The sequence below is a fragment of the Magnolia sinica genome, chromosome 7 (genome assembly GCF_029962835.1).
Source record: "Magnolia sinica isolate HGM2019 chromosome 7, MsV1, whole genome shotgun sequence".
Lineage (NCBI taxonomy): Eukaryota > Viridiplantae > Streptophyta > Magnoliopsida > Magnoliales > Magnoliaceae > Magnolia > Magnolia sinica.
In genome coordinates this window covers 60,134,522-60,143,374 of record NC_080579.1, presented here as the reverse complement: position 1 = coordinate 60,143,374, position 8,853 = coordinate 60,134,522, and the positions used below count along the sequence as shown (strand labels likewise).

General features: G+C 40.4%; 2 long non-coding RNA genes across 3 annotated transcripts; both read right to left on the bottom strand.

The window, feature by feature from the left end:
• On the bottom strand, positions 1 to 644 carry LOC131252089 (uncharacterized). Its single transcript, XR_009174169.1, has 3 exons — positions 609 to 644; positions 421 to 483; positions 1 to 138 (listed from the first exon to the last, which is right to left on the bottom strand). It is a non-coding gene; the product is annotated as an uncharacterized LOC131252089 (long non-coding RNA).
• A 41-nt stretch (positions 645 to 685) lies between these two features.
• On the bottom strand, positions 686 to 2,419 carry LOC131252088 (uncharacterized). Of its 2 annotated transcripts, XR_009174168.1 has the most exons (5): positions 1,655 to 2,419; positions 1,507 to 1,555; positions 1,327 to 1,408; positions 1,079 to 1,159; positions 686 to 884 (listed from the first exon to the last, which is right to left on the bottom strand). It is a non-coding gene; the product is annotated as an uncharacterized LOC131252088 (long non-coding RNA). The 2 variants fall into 2 exon arrangements; XR_009174167.1 differs by lacking the exons at positions 1,327 to 1,408; positions 1,507 to 1,555; positions 1,655 to 2,419 and having other exon boundaries at positions 1,079 to 1,315.
• Positions 2,420 to 8,853: the final 6,434 nt, after the last annotated feature.

Genomic DNA, 8,853 nt, shown 5'->3' with positions numbered 1-8,853 from the left:
AAAAAAAAAAATTTGAACAGCTCCATAGTCTTCAAAATGATAACTTCCTATATAGTATCCATTTAGGAATGAGATCCTACAAAATTAGGCAGGCCCCACAACCTCCACATCAAATTCTGTCACACAAAGGCAGTTTCCCTGCATAATCACAATTATTTTAAGTTGAAAAAAGAAACTAAATGATTGAAAATTGTGATTGAAAGGAGAAAAGAGCTGCTAGCACCTTCAAATCTAACATGGAGGGCATGGGTTGTCAAAATCCTGATTAGAGCTTAATCCTGATTATGCAGGGATTATGCAGGATCCCTGTCCAAATGATAGAAGCATGATTTCACATGAGCCAAAACCATGTCATATAATATTCTTATAATAAGCAGCACCAAAGTCACAAGGGTGGGTATTTGGACTATTAGAACTTACATTAGACCCATTTTTTTGGCAAATGTGATGCTTGATGGTTGCCCCAATTACTTGTTGTGGAATCTTCACAGAAGAAATAAAGGTAGTATATGAGCAAAGTTTTTTTTTTTTAGCATAGCATATCCAACCTGGATGCATAGAAAGATTATTAAATTGAACAACAATTCATGAAACGACTATAGTATAACCACAATGAAATGATAATCATGAAGCAAGTAACAATGTGTAGAACTTTTTTTTTTTTTTTTCTGAAAACCCATCTCAAATTCAACCGGACTTGCCATAGAAATCCGATAAGCCAAAAATCCAGGAGATACTTTGTATTCTCAATATTTCCACAAACATCCAAATGAAACATAACACAATTGAAACAAAAGAGAAATGGTAAAGATGATAGACTTATAAGTTGCTTCCTTTGATTTTGCATTGTGGATGCTAGCATGATAGTCCTCCTGAACATTGACCTGAAAAGTATGCAGTATTAAAGTTCAAAGATCAAACTAAAAGAGAGAATCTTGGTACAAAAAATAAAATAAAATGTTCATTTCATGAGGAACTCCTGCAACAAAAATAAGAAGCATGAGAAAAAATTCCAAGTAAATCCAGTAGATTTTCAGGTGAAAGAGGAAGACAGAAGCATAGCTATTCATAGTTTTACCTCATTTAACTTTTCCCACACCAGACCAGGCTGATTTGCATAACCTTCATCAGTAATTAAGATGTAGAGTTCACCATTGAACTGCAAAACAGGGTAGGAAACAGTTTAATTTCTTGCAACATGACGCTAACTGAAAATGGGAACAATAAAATTTTTGCAATTGGTTTCTTAAAAGTGTCATATAGTATCTTTGATTCCTAAATGAACAGAAGAATCAATTGAAATAGTATGGTAGGGCTATAACTGACCTTAAACATAGTACTGAAGTGATTGTTAAGAAAAACAACACAAAGTTCGCGTTCATGCAGACCTCCTTTTAGGCACGACAGGCTGAAAAAAACAGGATCCTTGTAAAGTAATGCAGTTCCAAATGGAGGCTCATGATTGGAAGAAAAGGGGGTGTTACAAGCCAAAAACGGTGTGCGTACCCATATGTGGTCAACTGGCTATTTCTCAAAAAGTTTTGAATCAGCTCCTCTGAAAGCAGTGGAAAAAGAGTTTTTCCAATAGCTTAAACACAATACAAAGGATACACTAGAAAGCCCAACCATATAGAGATTTTTTATTTTTTATTACCTTCTTTGGTTCTGTTAGTAAGCAGCCCATCAAAATCATCTTACTCAATAAGAGCCATTTCACTTTGGTGCATGGGATTTCGATCTGGTTTTAGAATCAGTTGATCTCCTTCTAAGAAATTCACATGGTCTTTGGAAGTGTAGCATTTGGAAGAATCATTTTTTCAGAGAGAGGTAAAGGACCTGCCAGGAGAAGGTTGTTTTCATCTGAACTTATAGATGGACTACATGTGTGAGATAGCATATCCAATGGCAAGGGTCTCTTAAGTTCCTCTTTCAATGAATCACATGCATCAAAGCCAGCTCTATCCAATGCGCCGGTTCTTGTTTTCTCAATTAAATCAATAGAGTTGGAACAATCTCCAGATTCATCACAGTTTGACTGATCAGGGTAACTTCCATTGGAAATCTTGGAAAGTGGAGTATCAGCCCCCCTAACAATGATTTCCGTAGATAATACATTGTTGTTACAATTACTGGATGCATTGCAGTCTTATGAACCATTAAATTCTAGCTTAAGGGATCCTTAATACTCATCATCACTGTGCCCCTGCAAGGAATCTTCAAGAACTCCAGATATCAAAATTTCAGTGTCATCAAATGACTCATCGAATCCATAATCTAGACAGTCATATAATGGAGCACGAGGATGTTTATAGTAATCTCTTGACAATTCCAGCTCTCTATTGAGTTCCTCTTCTTCTTTTATGTCTCCTCTTTTTGTGACTGAAATTGGAGTATCATCAAACAATTTAGCTCCTAAAAAGCATAGAGAATAAACTCCCAAAGTTACAATTTCTGTCAGAACAAAATCAAGGGAATCTTCTTCAAGACCAACCTTACCAACCTTCCTCAGCTACATTCCCTGTTTCTAGGGAAACAAGATGCTCCATAAGAGTATTATAGCACTTTGATTCAATTGCAACTAAAAGATCATAATCCTGATTTGCATCAATATCAAATTTCCCAATGAGCTTAACGAGAAGTGATCAATATGCCAAACCAAAGAGAAGGAAAGTACATCCACTCAGGGCAAGCAAAGGTCATGCTGAACAGTTATTGGAACTAGATATGCTGCATCAGCCACATTTCCAAGGATGTGACTTTATACAATCTAGCTCCAATTGCTGAGGGTTTGGATCAGTCTCCTGGACAACATAATTGGGTTTGGATCACTCTCCTAAGCACTGCACTGAACTTGGCAGGTCCTGAAAAATGCCAAATAATAATAATGTTAAATTTTTTAAAAAAATAAAATAAAATCAAACATGTACAATCCAACATGCTCCCCAATGGGTCGTCTCTTTATATAGAATTGATCACCTGCAACCTGTTGAAGGTTAACTTAAGCTACACCCCTTTTCACAAACATTTTTCCCTTGGAAAACCAAAATATTGAATTCATGAAAATTGGTTGTAGGTGATAAGCATCAAGACTAAAATATTGAAGGGAAATGAAACAAGGTGCAAGGCGTACGGACCTTGACAAGATACATAACCATCACCATGATACGAAACACCGTCCACTACAGGGCATTGACATAATCTACCCCTGAAAGTGTCCTAAACAAATAGACATAATCCAAAGATCACTGAACAGATATCTATCACTGAACAAAGACTGCACACCTATTTCCATTATAGGCTATATACACAGTTGTATGGATCTACAAGACATTAAGGTTTTGTTTTATCTTCCCAAATATACCAACAGCTGCTGCTCTTGTCCCTTATAGCATTTTGTTTTATCTTCCCAAATACACTGACGACAGCATCTGCCATTTCCCTGTGATACAGTATCATACCTTTATGAAAATGGAGTTCAAAACTAGGTGGAGGGAAAGAGGAAGAATAAAAACTAGGTGGAAAATATTGCAATTGAATTGGCTACGAAAAAGTAATTACACAAGTATTCCTACAACAAATATGTCCACTTTATTTCGATCATTTTTCCATGAGCCTAATACATTATTTAGGAACTCGGTGAGTCAACTCAGAACACGACTATGACAACTTGGATTAGCATGAAAGTGTTCCAGGTTCCTATATGGCTCAGGTTGTTACAAGACTCGTTTGGTTTTCCCTAAACTTGCCAGAGTTTCAGACTGTGGACCTGGTGAATTTTGTATTACTTGACGGAGTTTAATAAAGTGAAAAGGTTTGATAAAAAATGTAAATGTTTGAACCCACCAACTCTAACATAAACAAAGACCTTGCCTGAGTTTTGTTACAAGCCTCACCGTGTTCTCTCTATACTTGTTTGTGTTTTGCACTAACTTGTTAGACTGACGTAGTTTTATGTTACTTGAGCGCATTCAGCAGAGTGAAAAGCTACTGTGGTTTCTTTCTTCTTCTTTTTTTTCTTTTTTCTTTTTCTTTTTTAAAGAACTTATGAAGAAAGAAACTTGATTACAATGTTACTTCATAGCCCACCTAATGTGCCTGAGTTGCAGTGCAAACATACATTTTTAATACGGTTGGTGTTCATCCATATGTTAAATTGTATGGTGTTTGTTTAGTATCTTCATCATAGACGGTGTTATAACACTATTTTGCATGGGGAAAATAATGGTTTCTAATACCAAATTGTTACAAGTGTTTGACCTAAGTTTGGAATCTCTCTTATAAAGATGTGAGCTTTTCAAGGTGGGTTGGGTTGCATTGTGAAGAAAAGCTTTTCAAACAGTCAAGCTAGCATGCTCCCTACACAAGTACAGTCAAACACCAACATACTAAATGTGCCACTTCAGCATGAAAGAGAGATGGGATGTGTGCAGGTAGAGAGCAAATGGTTTACACACTTGATTTTTGGTGGTAGTCGATACAGATGATCATGGTTCTGTGTCCACCTAAATCTGAAAATCATGGGTAGGAAGCTTAACAGAAACATCAATATGATCAATTACATTAACTTAGCGACAGTGCAACTAAAATAGAATCAACTGAATAAGATGTTAAAGCCAAACCATGAAATATAGTTACATCATGTTTAGGCATGTACCCACATCTCTTGGTCCCCTTGATTCGTAGGAACCATTCCTAGATTCTGAGAACCACAATAATTTTAGGTAATTGATATGGGCCAGAGAAAGGTCAGCAAAATAAAAAGCATCCGGCCGTAGCACCATCAATACTCACCTTCTTCCAAGCTCAAACGCCTCCAATCGGCTCTCAAGAACGGTGGCAGCCAGAAGATCGTCTACAGCAAGATGGCGGCACCGAGGATGAGAGCGGCCACACACCAGAACCTGACGAATCTCCCAATCCGGCACCGTGACGGACCAGCATTTCCTTCGGAGAGTGAGAGGGAGATCGAGGGAGAGGGAGATCGAGAGAGAGAGAGAGGGTTGAGATTGGAAGAGGGAGAGGGAAATCGAGGGAGATCGAGGGAGAGGGAGATCGAGAGAGAGAGAGAGAGGGTCGAGATCGGAAAAGGGAGAGTGACATTGAGATCGAGAGAGAGGGTTGAGATCGGGAGAGAGAGAGGAGACTGAGAGAGGGAGACAGCGGTCTACGAAAGAGAAATTGAGGGAATGGGAGAGTGAGATGGAGATCGAGAGAGAGGGTTGAGATCGGGAGAGAGAGAGGAGACTGAGAGAGGGAGTCAGCGGTCTACGAAAGAGAAATTTATGACTGTGGACCCCACCTTTTATCCATTGGATATTCTTGAAACAATACAAACTAACCATACGCACTTGGACCTCTTCGTACGGACGACAAATTCCAGGACGAAAATACCGCTCCTTTTCATAGAAACGGATTGGATACGCCTCCTGCCACCCGCCCATGGCAGATAGTCAGTGGTATGTGGGCCTCAGCATGATGTTTTCTTTTCATCTATGCCGTCCATATATTTTTTTAGATCATTTTATGGTATGAGACCAAAAATGAGGCATATCCAAGTCTCAAGTGCACCACATTACAGGAAACAGTGTTGAATGAGCGTCAACCATTAGAAACTCAGGTGGAGCCCAATGTGATGTTTGCCAGAAATCCTCCCCATCTAAGTTCATTCATAGGGTCACAAAGACCTGGATGAAGAGGAAAAACAAATTTCAGAATGATCAAAAACTTTTGTAACCCTTGAAAGGGTTTCAATGGTAGACGTTCGATTCCCCACTGCCTTTTACAGTGTGGTCCACTTGATAGCTAGAACTATCTTATTTTTCGTCTCAAGCCTTAATATGAGCTCGCCAAATAGATGAACGGTTTGGGTATAATACAAAACTCATGATTGGACCCACACATGCAACACAGTAATTAAAAAAAAAAATAAATAAATAAATCCACAGACTGCCGCGGTAGTCTGGCAGATTTTTATTTTTTATTATTTATTTATTTTTTTATTTTTTTACTGGGAGAACTTTTTCTCCCTTACATTTTTTTCTAATACATAATTATATAAATATGTATATATAAGTATATAAAAATATTTTTTTATTTTTTAATTCATTTCTTTGCCCATGTATTCAACAAGCATATCTACTAAATTAAAATGATTTGTTTTTTTCTTTTTTTTACACACGCACACACACCCCCACACACTCACACTAGTGGAATTTTACCACCTATGGATACTCAAACGCTTGACCGGGTGTTGAAACTCCTAAGAGTCTACCACCCGAAGGAGAGTAAGGATTCAAACTAGAATGATATGCTTAGCGTACTATATATGATTTTGGGGTAGGAGAAGTTAATTTAGCGAGGCAAGCATGAAATTCAGCAGGACAAACATGAAATTCAACGGGGCAAACATTAAAATGAGAGGGCAAGCATGAAAATTAGCGGGGCAAACATGAAAATGAAAGGGCCAAACATGAAAATGAGCGAGGCAAGCATGAAAAAGAGCAGGGCAAACATGAAAAAGAGCGGGGTAAACTAGAAAATCAGCGGGGGAAACATGATAAACAGCGGGGCAAACTAGAAAAATAGCGGGGCAAACTAAAATATGAGCGGGGCAAACATGAAAATCAGCGGGGGAAACATGAAATGCAGCGGGGCAAACTAGAAAATCAGCGGGGAAAACATGAAAAGCAGCGGGGCAAACTAGAAAATCAGCGGGGAAAACATGAAAAGCAGCGGGGTAAACTGAAATATGAGCGGGGCAAACTAGAAAATCAGTGGGGGAAACATGAAAAGTAGCGTGGCAAACTAGAAAAACAGCGGGGCAAATTGAAATATGAGCGGGGCAAACTAGAAAATCAGCGGGGGAAACATGAAAATCAGCGGGGCAAACATGAAAAGCAGTAGGGAAAATATGAAAAGCAGCGGGGTAAACTAGAAAATCAGCGGGGGAAACATGAAAAGCAGTGGAGGAAACATGAAAAGTAGCGGGGCAAACTAGAAAAACAACGGGGCAAATTGAAATATGAGCGGGGCAAACTAGAAAATCAACGGGGAAAACATGAAAATCAGTGGGGGAAACATGAAAAGCAGCGGGGCAAACTAGAAAATCAGCAGGGGAAACATGAAAATCAGAGGGGGAAACAAGAAACGTAGCGGGGCAAATTGAAATATGAGCGGGGCAAACTAGAAAATCAGCGGAGGAAACATGAAAAGCAGCGGGGCAAATAGATTGTGTCACGCCCCAAACTCGGAAAACGGGCTCACAAAATTTCCGATCGCCGAATCCGGTGCCGACAGCCTCCGTAGCACCCCATTCTCGGCTCCCAGCGCCCATGCGCCAGATTCCGATCCTGGGATCCTACAAGGAGGATTTTCAGTATGAATTTTTTTTTTTTTTTTTGTAATGGAGCATAACCACAAGCATAACCAAGTCATAAAACAACAACACCACATATCCACTATAACAAAAACTTTAAGTACAATGCTTATGAAAGGAAAATACAATATAATGAAAGTAAAAGAAACTCCAAAAGCTCGGCTGCACGCTCCAAGCTCAACGCTGCTGCAACCTAACGCCACCTGCACGCATCTATCGTGCATAAGCTTATAGAAAGCTTAGAGGGTGGTGAAAGTGTGTGTAAGGCGAGTGTCAAGTGTATAATATCAGAGTAATGCGGAAATATGCGGTAAGTCCATGAATGCTATCAGCTATATCAAAGCTATGCGATGCGAGGCCTATGTAGCCGAATGTCATATGCGAGATGCAAAGCAAGCGTGCCAGTACTCATCATAATAATACAGTTCCTCTCTGGAGATCACCGGGGTCTAATACACCTCACACTGACTGCCTCCTCCCTAGCTGCACAGTCAAGCAAGTGGAAGAGACCACACTATCCGCCTGACCAGTAGTCTGTCAATACCTACCCGGCTCGTCGACAGCGGACTCATTTACGAGCTGGTCAAACTCAGCCTAGCTTATAGCCCCCTCCCTCGGGCGGATAAGGCCACACCCCCTTCCAACCGACCACGACATAGTGGGAGACGCGGCCTACTGGTATTCGGCACTCGGGCGCTCATGTATCCACTCGGTCTAGACGTTGGAGCATCTCCTGGTACCAAAAAGGTTCTGGGACTTTCACCCAAGGACATCCTAAGTGCCCACAGTGCTAGAACCAAGTATTTTCGGTATCCGATACGGCCATCCACGATGTGTCTGTGGAGCCACGGCCCTGATGTCGCCAGAGGGTGCAGTGATCATGACACACAATGCGAGATGCATGAGTCACACCGTACAATCATGCAGCAATCCTGCGCGTACCACGCGATCATGTGGGACACTCCGTCTCATAAGGAGTCCCGTAAATGTCTCAGCCCAACGGCTTATGCTATGATCAAACATTCCTTATCGCAAGCATACATATGATGCGTATGGGCATGAATCATGGAAGTGCACTAAGCATGTTATAAAGTAATGAACTATCAACAAGTATGGGCCTATCAATGGGTCTTAAGGAGAGTTACAATGCGGACATTTAACCAACATTGTACTTACAATGTGGACGTCAAACCAACATTGCTCCCAAGGCATGGCCCGCCATAAAATATTTACGCAAACCATAGGGAATCACACATTGCAATGGATCCTAAGGACATCCCGTTGGGCCTCGACCCATGGGCCTTGGATACATCAAATGGGCCGTATCACATGGGCCTTACATTCATCAAATGGGCCGCATTAATGGGCCCCCACCAACGGGCCTTATGTACGTTGCAATGGGCCATATCCCATGGGCCTTTGAAAACATCGCAATGGGCCTCACATATATCAGGATGGGCCTCAACAACAGGCCACAA